Genomic DNA, 13,595 nt, shown 5'->3' with positions numbered 1-13,595 from the left:
ATTGGTTGGTTCAACAACTTTAGAGACTTTTATTTATTATTGATTGGTTGATTCATAAAGTTCAGTGTCCAATCTTTTCAACTACTAATTGTAATCTACAGAAGTATAATTTTGTGTAAGATAATTAGGAATGTACATTAATTTATCGGCCTTTGTCTTATCCCTTTAGATTCCTGACTGTAATTATGTATCATGTATGTATGGTGTTGAATAATTAACTCCATTTAGAAAAGCAGCAATTATTCTACTAATATCAAAATACAGAGATTTTTGGAGAAAAGACTATTGTCAAACCCAATTTTAGTAAACAAAATTACCCCTTCTATAGAATGAAATCATTGGTGGAGTGTATACACTTCTACTTTGAACCAAACAATAAACAATTATAAGCCAACGAACGAGGGAACATATTTATAAAACTTTGGGAACTAGTACAATTCCCAGTCCAATATGCCCTCTCTCCCTAACTGGTATTAAAATATAAATATAGGGATTTTAGGTTTTAAGACAATGGAAGAAAAAGCATTGTACTCCCCCAAATACAAAAAAATACCTTTTCTGTAGATTAATATTGTAAGTGGAAGTTTGTACCAATTAATGAAAAATAAAATTCCCCAAATATTTAAGCCGACGTATTTATGAACAAGGGGTACAGGTATAATTTACAGTCTAATGTCCCCTCCCTCCCTAACCCTTCATTTGATAAAACGCTGTGCCGTTAACAATCTTTGAAATTACTTTTTTCAATATCTGGCAATTTATTGTGAATGGGTGTTGAGTTCTTCAATCAAGGATACAGGGATAAGACAATGGACGATAAATTACACTTCCCCCCCCCCAATTCTACAATGATTTTAAAAAATACTTTGGAAGAAGAAAGTGGGAATTAGCATCACTATTGAACAGGAATTGGACAATGGACGCTAAATTAATCCCCCTAAATGTGTAAACTTATTTTTTTTAGATGTCTATAGGTAGGGAACTTTAAACTTTAAATTAAGCTAGTACCCCTTGTATAATAAACACGTTTTCTCATTCATTGTCTTAAAAACGTTGGATGATTTTATTAAATCCTAATTGATTGGTTTAAACTAGCAGTGTCCAAACTGTTTAACCAATAGTTTAACCTACTGAAGGTGTAATTTTTATCATTATAATGGGGTTGTTGGATTTAAAACTTTTTGCACTTTACTAAATCCTAATTGGTTAGTTTAGACTAGCAGTTTCTAAACTTTTCAACCAATAAATCTAATATTGTTATTATCATTAAAGTTTTAAATTAATTTATCAAGTCCATTGTCTTATCCCTTAGGATCTCTGGACACGTATACATTTATTAGGCGAAAGAAAGGGTTCATATTTTTTTTGTTGCCATTGTTATATCCCTGTATCCCTGCAAGATCTTGATCCCCATATTTTCGACTGTTTTTGCCAATTAGTTCAAATTGCTTTTTCTGCCAATTTCTGCTATTTTTTGGGTGTTCACGTGGAATCGCAAAAAAACTTGTTTTTACAGTGAAGATTTACTACAACTGAAAGTAACTGTTTTTCCATTTATAGTGGAGAGACGATAGAATGTTGAATTATCTGTTTGACTGCAAACTCTGAATGGAGATTCCTGCAATGAAGAATCATAAACTTTGTTTCGTGTGAAACTTTTCCTTACATATATATAGAAACAAATACAAATGACATAGCCTAGCCTAGAATAAGACATTTTTATAGGATTTAGGCCATTAATGTTTTCCCTTATGTGGTATTTGCAGAATCATACATTGGCTGCTAAGACATTTTTGCAGTCGTGAATGAACATCGTTTTTTCGCGGGAATTTGCGAGTAAATTTGGTGAGTTATTTGACAGGGGCCAACAATAACATTACTCGAAAACCCTTACACAAATCACAATGGATTAAAATTGAAATTTAAGGTCCATTTTTAAAATTTTAAAATTGAATAATTCGTATTATTTATTATTAGAAAGTAATTGTATGTTTATTTTATGTTTCCTTACGTAAAGATCTCTCAAATAGCTAAGCAGAATATGTTTTTACAGAGCCCATTTTTTATGTGTCACCAGCACAGCGGGACTCTCAAAAGTCGTGTCTAACCTAAAATATTTTTTGTAGTAAAGATTAAATTATTGGTTTTACAGTTTAAAGTGGATACTGTTAATTTGAACCCACCAATAAAGATTTCAAAAAGTACTTAAATCTTTAAAGCCAACAAATGTTAAAAAGTGCTTTTAAAAGCTTTGTATACAATGTCCTCTCCCTCTCTAAATATAGAAATATAAACATTATTCTAAAAAAGTTTTGACCAAAAAAGTATAAAAGGTACCACTGTATCTAAAAGGATTGATTAGAGCTTGCGTATCAGAGGTTAACACATTTATTTAGTTATTTTAGATTTGATACTCTATATTATTGGTCTGTCAGTACGTCCGTTATGCGATAATATTCTTTGGTATGGAGCATTAACATTTCTCTACTTTCTCTCTTTAAATACAGTGTGTTTTTTTTATGAGAACTTTTTTGAAAGCAATTTTACCCCACTTATAGTTATCAGAATTTAATGATTAATGGCTTATTTTCTTCGTTTTTTAAGGGAAATTATGAAACAAAAAAAAATTACAGTTTTTGTTGAAAAAGTACAGTAAAGTGAAAATTAAAAACTTAGGTGTCAACATATAAAAATGGTTTTAGCGCATTTTTCTTAAAAAAATGGATTTTCTGTAGTCGACTTTGGGGGGCCAGTCCTCCCTCCCTGGTTGAGATATGACCTTCAAACTTTGATATGTTCTAGTACATGTCCCTAATAGTATCTGTATACATTTTTAGCTCTATATCTCAACTTTAAAGTGTTTAGCAGCCATTCTTGCAAAAGGTTGATTATTTTAGCATAAGAAAAATGCGCTAAAACCATTTTTAGATGTTGACACCTAAGTTTTTAATTTTCAACTTTACTGTACTTTTTCAACAAAAACTGTATTTTTTTTTGTTGTTTCATAATTTCCCTTAAAAAACGAAGAAAATAAGCCATTAATCATTAAATTCTGATAACTATAAGTGGGGTAAAATTGCTTTCACAAAAGTTCTCATAAAAAAAACACACTGTATATTTAATAAGTTCTTTTTGAGGGGAGGGGGGGGGGGGGTAATTTCATTGTATCCCTATTTCCAATATAAAAAAAGATATTGTTTATGTCACTACTTCATATAAAGAATCCTTTTGTCAAAAGTAAATGCTCTGAACTAAAATTTTCCCTTTTTTGCTGAATTGGATAAAGATATATATACGTCCTTGTTGCAAAAGAATAACTCTTCCAAAGCTACTTAGATTCCAATACAAGGATGATAACATCCAGATTATGCAAAGTAATTAAATATTAAAGCATATCTAGAAATCAAATATAGACGAAAAACAGGTTTCTGTTTTAAAATTTTTTACATAATAATGGGAACAAATTTATTTTACCCCCCCCAAAATTTTTACCCCGGGGGTAAAATTTGCTTGGGGGGGGGGGGGGGGTAATTACCCCCCCTGAAATCTGTTGGCAGGAGTAAATCTAGTTTACCCCCCCCAAAAAAAATTTACCCCCGGGGTAAAATTTTTGGGGGGTAATTTAAATTTTATTAAATATTTAGTATTAATAAATTTTTTTTTGATACAGATTTTTTATTTTGGGGGGGTGCTAACTGGTCCTAACTGGTTTAGGGGGCCTACGGCACCCCCAGGGTAGGGGTAAATTTTAAATGGGGGGGGGGTTTAATCGCCCCATTACCCCCCCCCCCTTGGACGTCTATGAATGGGAATGTTCGAAAAAAATCAAAGGTCTGGCATTTATGACAGATAAGAAAATCACCGGACGTTCTAACGAATAGACATACATTGCAAAGTAGATTCGCTTACTCATTTTTATATTTTACTACAAAAATGAAGCTATTTTATCAAACTGCAAAAATAAATTTATTTAATTATTGATCTTGACGTTAATTATTTCTTTGGTACTAAAAATAAAATTAAAAGGTTTTTTTTAATTTGAAAATATCGACTAGATTAATGAATTTTATAAACGTAGTATAGTTTTTTTTTAAATTGCTTTGCCCCTAGCATTCAATGCTCTGTTTTCAAATTGGCTGGAAAAATAACTTGAAACCAATTAAATACCTTTGTGTGAAGCTTCTTATTAATATCAAAAAGATCATTCCTGAAAATGAGAATTAGATCGGCTCAGTGGTTAGCGAGATCTTTGAGGAAAAACATAGAGCCTTTTTTATATAATAGGATTATGTAACAATGATCAAACTTACCATTTCAGAAAACCGGCCCTTTAATTATATGACCTTTGTTTGTTAGTACTATATTAGGTCAAGTGACATGACATAGTAACCCTAGAATAGGCCAAAGTTTAAAAATTATAAGTACAAGAGCCCCCAAAATTACTGTAATAAAAGTTAAATCAAACTTTTTGTTTTGCACATTTTAGTAAACCTGTTTGTAAAACTCTAGAAAAAACGTGTATAAATTATATACTGAAGTATTATGGAAAATACGACCAAACCCGCTACTTCGTTTTCTTTTCATGATCCAAATAATTAACATATATAGTACACCTTACTTATTGAGTAGATGTGCTACTAAAATTTATTACAACATGTAAACTATCCATAAAACAAGGATGACAATATTCATAAAAGCTAAACTCAGAAACGGCAGGACAAACTAACATTAACACACGTAGAGTGTCAGTACTAAATGTATAAAAATCAAACAAAATTGTAAAAATTTTTGTAGAAAAAATGCTTGAATACATTTAAATGTTTAAGGATATACTTACGTTTTTAGTACTTAAATATAGAGATGATTCGCTTATAACATTATACTTTGTTGTCCTAGAAATCAGTTATCCAAAAAAATTAGATCAATCAGATAATTATATCACATAAAAGTTGGTTTGAAAAAGTTCAAAAATCAACATTTTTAAAATGACCGTTCGATTGTAACGATTATATTTGTACCTAACTAATACAGAATCACCATGCAAATTTTGGAATCGATAGGACAATTCTAACCTTTTTAAATTTAACTGTCCGTGACGTACTGACGTACGGACAGACCGACTCTAATTATAGAAAAGCTTTGCTTTTAAAAAGGATTATAAGATGCTTCTTAAGTAATTAATATAAATGAAATGAATTGATATAAATGGGTGGTCCACCACACTATAGAGGCTACATATATAGAGGATAGAGGATATAATTTCACGCCTCTTGATTTCTAATATTAGGTTTTTACAAACGAACCAATTTTATCAAATAGCACTCGCCCTAGTTATTGAATATGATACATAAAATTAATACTTTAGGAGGATTACCTTGGCCAAAAAAAAACTCAGATCATTGTTTATGATGGAAATAAAGTATTACAATCAATGGTTGGTTGTCTGTTTAAAAATTCAAGACCTGAGTATAAAAAAAATAATGTTATACCTTGTATTGTAACTATGAAAACTATTTAGGTTTAGCTGGTCAATTATCAAGTTACTGGGGAGGGAGGGGTAAGAATGTGCTAAAACCATCTTATGAATTAAATCTAAAAATTAAATCGCCTAAAGCCATCCCAAGACTTATATCTAAAAATCAAATAGCCTAATGCATTCATAGGACCTATGTTAAGCTTCCATAAAATAACGCACTTAAGGATTTTTCTAAATATTAAAATCTTATGACAAAAAATACTTACTTTTTTATAATAAGTATTCTATTGATATTCTGATATTTGTTGCTTTTTATCACAACTATAAATATAAGTTTGTTGTGCATTTGTGTCTGTTTGTTTGTTATCATGTTTGTTTCTATGTCTGTTTGTCAGTCAGCTTGTTTGTTAAATATGTCTGTTTGTTTGTCAGCTTGTTTGTTAAGTATGTCTGTTTGTCTGTTACTTGTTTGTTTTGTCATATTAAAGGAATGCATCAGTATATTATACACATGAGGGGTACCACAGATTTTGATGATCTGGTGTAACAGAAAACAGACATGTTCATTAAAAGCTAAGCTTTTGTATTTAAAGGGTTGGTCCGTCCGTCTGTAACAAATAGTTTTTATCGTTAATTTAGGCTTATTAGAAGTGTCTTATCGATTTTAATCTTGACATGATTATTCATGTAAAAGTTATGTACAAATTAGAAAGCGTAGCAACTTTATCTTTACCAGAAAGTCTGCATTTCAATTGAAATCTCTTTATTTACTGAAATGATCAAGTTATCCATTTTAGGGAAGCTCCGCATAGGTCCCAGAATAGTTTAAGGCAACTCTATTGATAATTTAAGCCTTTAAATGGTTTTAGCCTTTTTATAGCCTTCTATTTACTTGATGCTAGGGGCACCACCATTAGTTATATTACAATTAAGAAACAAGAGTAATATTTTTATTTGGTTAACAAGATTTTTGCTTTGTAATGGTATTTATATAATTTTATCAGTTTATGTACACCAAGATATCAAAATCTGTGGCACCTATAACACACACACATATATATATTGCTTGTATACCTATACCATAGTAACAATTTTTGTGCATCTTATTTACTCCCTCACAAAAAAATATTATTTTCCATAAAATTTATTTGACTGTTTTAGTATTTATGAGATGGGTAGCTTTTACATAATTATTTTTTCTTCTAAAAATATATATTGTTTGTAATATTTTTTAATATACAATTAAAATGGAAATTTTTATAGTATTTTTAAAAAATAACGTCATACTACCATTGGTCAATTAAAATGTAAACTGGCCTTCCATTGGTAATTTAGTGATTAGACTGTGTATAGGCTTATCATTGGTCATCTGTTTTATATGGCGTTATTTTCTATATAGGTACTCTAAAGAGCTTTATTAAAATGCACTAACAGTTACGCCCCTAGAGGCCTCTAGTGGCACATAAAAGGAAGTGTCAACCCACAAACTTAAATATTAGTTTTGAAAATAAAAGTTTTGATGGGGAAAGGGATTTTTCAATGCACAATTTTTTCTAGGGAGGGCGGAGTGACCGTCCCCCAAAAAGGACCTACAAGAAGTTTTACTCTAAATTGACAGTAGTAACCAGATATTTAGGTACAATTGTACAAAGGTACACAAACAGACAGACAAACATCATGTTATTTTTTCGTCATTTTAAAAGTCAATATAAAGAATAGTAAAGGTTGAAAGCTATTATATCTTTAATGTTTATATAGAACAAACATATAAGAATATTTAATAGCAGCTATTATTACATTAAGTAGGGTTGTTATAGTTCTAATGATGATGAACAAAATTATTTGATGAAAAGTTTTGGACACTGCTATTATAAAGAAAAATATTAATTAATAATTATAAAAGTATCAACCCATTCAACCCATATTCCTAGATTTTAAAAGCCACTATATACAAGAATTAAATTTAGGTTTTTAGATTAGGGTTCTTAGATTGTTTATTACACAAATATCACAATAAAGTTTTTATCTATGAAATGATATTTTTTGGAGAATTTTTTTAAACCAGCCATGTCATAGCAAATTCTTTCGTCTGCTATATTCAAAACTAACTCAGCGAGTTAGCGGCATTTGATGCGCTTGTACCCAAACTCAGTCAGAAACTGCTAAATTCCTGCACATTCCCTTTAAGCCAGTACCCAAAGTCTGAGACTCCTAAAAATTAAATATTCGATCCATTGTCTCCTCCCTTACTCCCTGGTAGGTATCAGTTTATAATCCAATGTCCTCACCTATTATGTAAATTACTTTCAATTCCTTCCAACCCTAATGTTTATTATTACAGTGTTTATGTAGGCAGGGAGGAAGGGGATAATAGACTGGAAATTATGTTGGTAGCCAAAGTTTTATATAAGGACTCTCATATTTTTTACTTTAACCTCCATCTTGATTGGTTGGTTCTAACTAGGTTTCTACCAATAATTTTATTCTACAGAAGAAGTGATTTAGTTTATCATTATAGGGGATGTACTTCTAATTATCATCCATTGTCTTATCCCTTACTAACCCTGATATATAGGAGTAATAATGTCCTCTCCCAAGGGATAGATTAGCATTAATTTCAACATATTAACTTTACCTATCAAGAAAATAAACAAACCTTTGTACTAGTATAATAATATTTTTTGGTATTTAAAAATAAGACAATAATAGTTATTTCTTAAATTCTTTCATCGTATTATAAACGGCTAAAAAACTGGTTTTAATCTTATGATTGTACATTTTTATATTCGTAGAAAGCTGGATATGATACGATGCTAGACATAGTTTTTTCGTATGGATGAGAACCGGTTCCTATCCACCGGATTCGAATGAATACGAGAATAGTTATTTCTCGCATCGTATTATAAACGGCTTTCCGCGGATATAGAATGTACAATTATAAGATTAAAACCAGTTTCTTAGCCCCGAGGTGCCGAAGGCACGGGCTCAAAAAAACTGGTTTTAATCTTATGATTGTACATTTCTATATTCGTAGAAAACTGGATATAATACGATGCTAGACATAGTTTTTTCGTATGGATGAGAACCGGTTTCTATCCACCGGATTCGAATGAATACGAGAAAAGTCTTTAAATGGAAGGGAGGGTAGGACATTAGTTTATAAATTATACTGCTATCTCATTCATTAACCTAAAAACTTTGGGTACTTTTATCAAATCCTGATTGGATGGTATAAAAAAAAGTTACAAAACTCTTCCACCAATTAGTTTAAATTGTAATTTAGTTTTAAATATTTGTTGAAAAGATAAATTGATTTTAAGCAATTGTTTTTTTGTTTTTTTTCAATACTTTTAATAAACACTAGCAGCTACGCCCCTAGAGACCTCCCCCAAAAAAACTTCCCAAGACCTATGAGAAGCTACCCTGTAAAGGAGAACCAGCGGTTAGTGAGATCCTTCGGTACAAACATACAAACATACAGACTTCCTGTTACTTTATTTAAGGATTTAAGATATAGGACACATTTTGTCCAAACATATACAGTAATTTTTTTCACACAAATACAACATGACTTAGATAGATTAGAATCGCTAAACATCCCAATAATTTTGTGATAAGTCTGAGAAAAACTTGACGTTCTTGGCAAAATTTCTGAAATTACTTTGCGTTAAATTGTCGTCAATATGGCATACGATACCTAGTTTCCTATCAACAGTTGGGCAGGGGAGTTTTGTTTTGTTAGCTTAACAAATAAGATAAAACTATTAACAATAATAAATGAATGAATGTTTTTAAATATAGTTTTTTACAATCTTTTAAATAAAGAAAAACAATAATGAGTTTTTAAAAGTGTCTAAGAATAATAAAAATGAATTTTAAAAGAAGAAAATCTTTTTACTTAATTTTGTTTATTGATATGAGAAAGTTAACTATATAGTACCTTTATTATTTATATTTAATTTTAATTTGCCTATAAACATCATAATGACATGTAATTACTTATTAACTTTTAACTAATATTTTTGTTTTTTGAATTTAATTAAACCAAGATACATATCGCACCATTAACGGTATCCAAAGCAAGCATCACGCCACTGACGGCTGCGTACGCACACATAACAAATGCTATTATACAGGGCAAATTGTCTTGCGACTAAATTCTATCTTATTTGTTGATACAGACATAAGACAATGGACGATAAATTGATGATGTAAGCCAAATTATAATAAATAAAAAATAAACTTTTCTCACAAATAAGATTATTGGGAACCTAGTAAAAGTGGCTGACTCAGATTATGACGTCAAACAAAAAATAATTAATGAGAGGCCCAGAATACACTGTAATTGACCAATGGTAAAATTTATAGTGGCCTCTCATTGGTTATTTTTTGACGTCATAATCTGAGTCGGCCACTTTTACTAGCTTCAATTATTGGCCGAAAAGTTTAGACAGTGCTAGATTATACTATCCAATAAAGTAAAAGTATCAAAACTTCCCCTTCCTGCCTGCTTATTTCACAAATGCAGGGCATTGTATTTGGACCAACTTTAAACGTATTCATTGATTCAATGATAGGACAATAGGAATTACAATTCTGGTATTTATTCGCAACCGATTAATATCCGGTTGATTAGAACCGGTTATCATCAATACGAAAAAATTATGTCTAGCATCTTATTATATCCAGTTTTCTACGAATGTAAAAATGTACAATCATGAGAGTAGTTTTTTTATTCCGAGCCTTCGGAACCTATTGTACATTTTATATCCAGGGAAAGTTCTTTATAATACAATGTGAGAAATAACTATTCTTGTTCCTGCTTAAATATTGTTGTTAAAAGGGTTATAAAGTAATTTTACTGAATGAAAGAGTTTATTCTATTTTCTATTAGTTTATTTCTATTTTCACAATGATTTGGAGTTTAAGAGTAATTTCACTTTTTTACAAGAAATGGATAAAAATTAAGATATTATATATTTTAAGTTTATTTGTATTATAAGCGAAATCCCTTTTAACATCCAACATTCGGCTTGAGTAGAACATGCCCCCCCTTCTAATCCTTAAACTCAGTTAAACTTTTTATCTGTTATTTTATCAACACAAGTTTAAAATAACATTATTGGAATAGCATTATTGGAATAGCATTAAATGATCTATAAACAGTTGGGGAGTTGAATCAATTTTTATAGAAGCAGAAATATAATCTATGATTACGGTTTTGACCCTCTAAAAAACGTAATCTACCATTCCACTTTCCCCTCTCTTGGTGATGATATCATCAACGCCGATACGATTTTTGAAATGTACCATTCCACTTTCAATAGAGTCGAAACTGGAATGGTACATTTATGTTTACATATCAGCGTATTCATAAACATTGATTTCCTTATTTAAATCGACATAATAGTAATGGTATATTTTAGTTATTATTTTTATTTTACATAAAATTTTTTTAATCATAAATAGTATTTTATACATTCCTACGATTAACATAATTTGAAAATAGTATGTATGATTTCAATTATGTCGATGTTAAAAGTTTAAACCACCATTCCAGTTTCGCCTCTCTTGAAAGTGGAATGGTACATTTCAAAAATCGTATCGGCATTGATGATATCATCACCAAGAGAGGCAAAATTGGAAAGGTAGATTACAAAAATCATATCGGCGTTGATGATGTCATCAACAAGAGAGGGGAAAGTGGAATGATATATTATGTTTTTTAGAGGGTCAAAACCGTAATCATATATTATATTTCTGCTTCTATAAAAATGGATTCAACTCCCCAACGAATTAAGGTTTATAATGATAGTGTTTATTGTGATAACATCGATGTAATTTTATAAATATGAGGTAATTTAAGGATCTTAAGGGATAGGACAACCAAGACTAAATTGAAGTCCCTAAAGCCAATAAATTAGAGAAGGTTTCTAAAACTTTGGAGACCTGTTTGATTTACAGTCCAATGTCCCCAACCTCACTAATAAAATAAAAGATTTTGTCTTCTTTACCTCCTCCCCTTTTATCTAAGACTTGCTCATTAGAAAGATGATTAATCAAAAACTACAAAAATAATAAGATTACAGGGATGGGGCCATGTATGATTAATTAATCTTTACCCAAAGTATTATTTGAAGGATATTGTCTGTAATAACTTACATATTGGGGGGAAGAAGGGGGTGAAAATCAAATAATATGTCATTATCCCCTTCCTCCGTGGGAAATAAGAATAGGATTCTGACAAAAACTATATAAGATAGATTGTCTTACAGACAGACAGACAGACACACACATAAACACCATACACACACACACACACACACACACACACACATACATACACTCAAAGAAAAATGTTTTTGTTTGAATTAAGATTTTTGTACAAAAAGAATTATAAGGACTTTTTTTATTTTGATTGACTATGTAATAACAAGCGAAAAGGATAAAATATAAGAATTTGGGTCATGGAAAGAAAACGAAGAAGCAGTAGCTTTTCTTCTATTTCTAACCCCTGCGGAAAGCTCTAATCCTGTGGGGCCAATTATCTTACCTTGCGGGACAATCTTTAACATTTACCTAACCTAAAATAACATATCAAAAGTTACTGTGAAAATACGACTAAATTCGCTACTTTTTCCGTTTTTTCCCCTGATCCGAGAATTTAAATCAATCTTCTATCCATAATTTTTAGATTTTCTACAATTAATGATTTTAAGTTCAAAACATTTATAGACATTCTAAGACTTACATAAAAAATGGAAATCATTGAACTTTTTTTTGAAAGAATGTTATTTATCTCAGCTGCTATCAGAGATAGATGAGTGAAACTCTAGTCTTTATAAAAAACTTTCATAGCATTAAATCACTCTATAACTCTCTTTGTACGTGTGTCTGTTTTTTTTTATTATTTTAGCTAATAATGTGTTTGCATCTATTGGCTTCACTCCTAAAGGATGTTATCATTCTTGTTTAATTTATAAAAGTACAATACTCAGATAAATATTTTTGCTGAAAAATGTACTTTTTTTCTACATATATTGCCAGAAATTAAGGTACAGGCATTATATAAGGACTTTGGGAACATAGGAGTGTTACTGATAAATTATACAACTCTCTAAAAAACTTAAAACTTTGGGGACTTTTTTATCAAATCTTGATTAGGTTAAACAAACCAGCTATATGTGTTAAATCATTTCAAACAATAATTATAATCTATAAGAGGGGTAATTTTGTTTATCCCTCATGATACCTAATTGCTTTTAATTTTTTATCCTTATAACAAAGTTAGAGGATGTCTCTTTGTTTGTACCGAAGAAGCTCACTAACAGTTGAAGCGATATGGTCTCCTGTACAGAGTAGCTTTTCGAAGGCTATGTTTATTGGTCCTGGGAATGTTTATAACTATTTTGGAGGAGAGTACCACTACTAACTAAACTAAAATTTAAAAGGGGGGAGGGCCTCCAGTCTAAATTAACTGCATTTTGACTGGTAAAAAAGTAGGATTAAGATAGTTTTTCTTTTGGTGTAATATCCCTCCCATCCTCCTTATATTATCAAGGGAATAGAGCTAAAGATAAATCAGTATATGAATATTATAGATGGATGCATTATATACATTGCCTAACAAGGATGAACAAATCTGAAGCAATATACAGGGAGGAAGGGGATTTTGGGCTGTTTATTACAGAAGTACCCAAAGTTTTAAATGAAGATTTCTTAACCGTTGGCTTAACAATTTTGGGAACCATATCAAATTTTGATTGGTTTGCTCATTAATTTGAGAGTAGAAATGTAATCTACAAAAAGGGTATTTTTGTGTATCATCATTGGGTATGTATATCAATTTATTGGCTATTGCACTATTACTTTAGATCTTTGAGGCAAAGCTCAATAAAACATATAAAAGTAACTGGATGTCCGTCTGTATATATATATGTGTGTCCTGCTGAATGGGCAAACACAATGACATACACACATTGTCATAAAATAGCTTTACTGCTTTAAATTATTTGTAGAAAAACAAAAATATTATTTGGTAGAGTACATCATACATTAACCTTTATCCATTAGTCCATTTATTATTTATGAGATCTTACTTGACAAACACAAACACTTC

This window comes from Acartia tonsa, chromosome 6 (assembly GCF_053477335.1).
Source record: "Acartia tonsa isolate MP-2025a chromosome 6, ASM5347733v1, whole genome shotgun sequence".
Lineage (NCBI taxonomy): Eukaryota > Metazoa > Arthropoda > Copepoda > Calanoida > Acartiidae > Acartia > Acartia tonsa.
Note: the sequence above shows the minus strand (reverse complement) of the source record.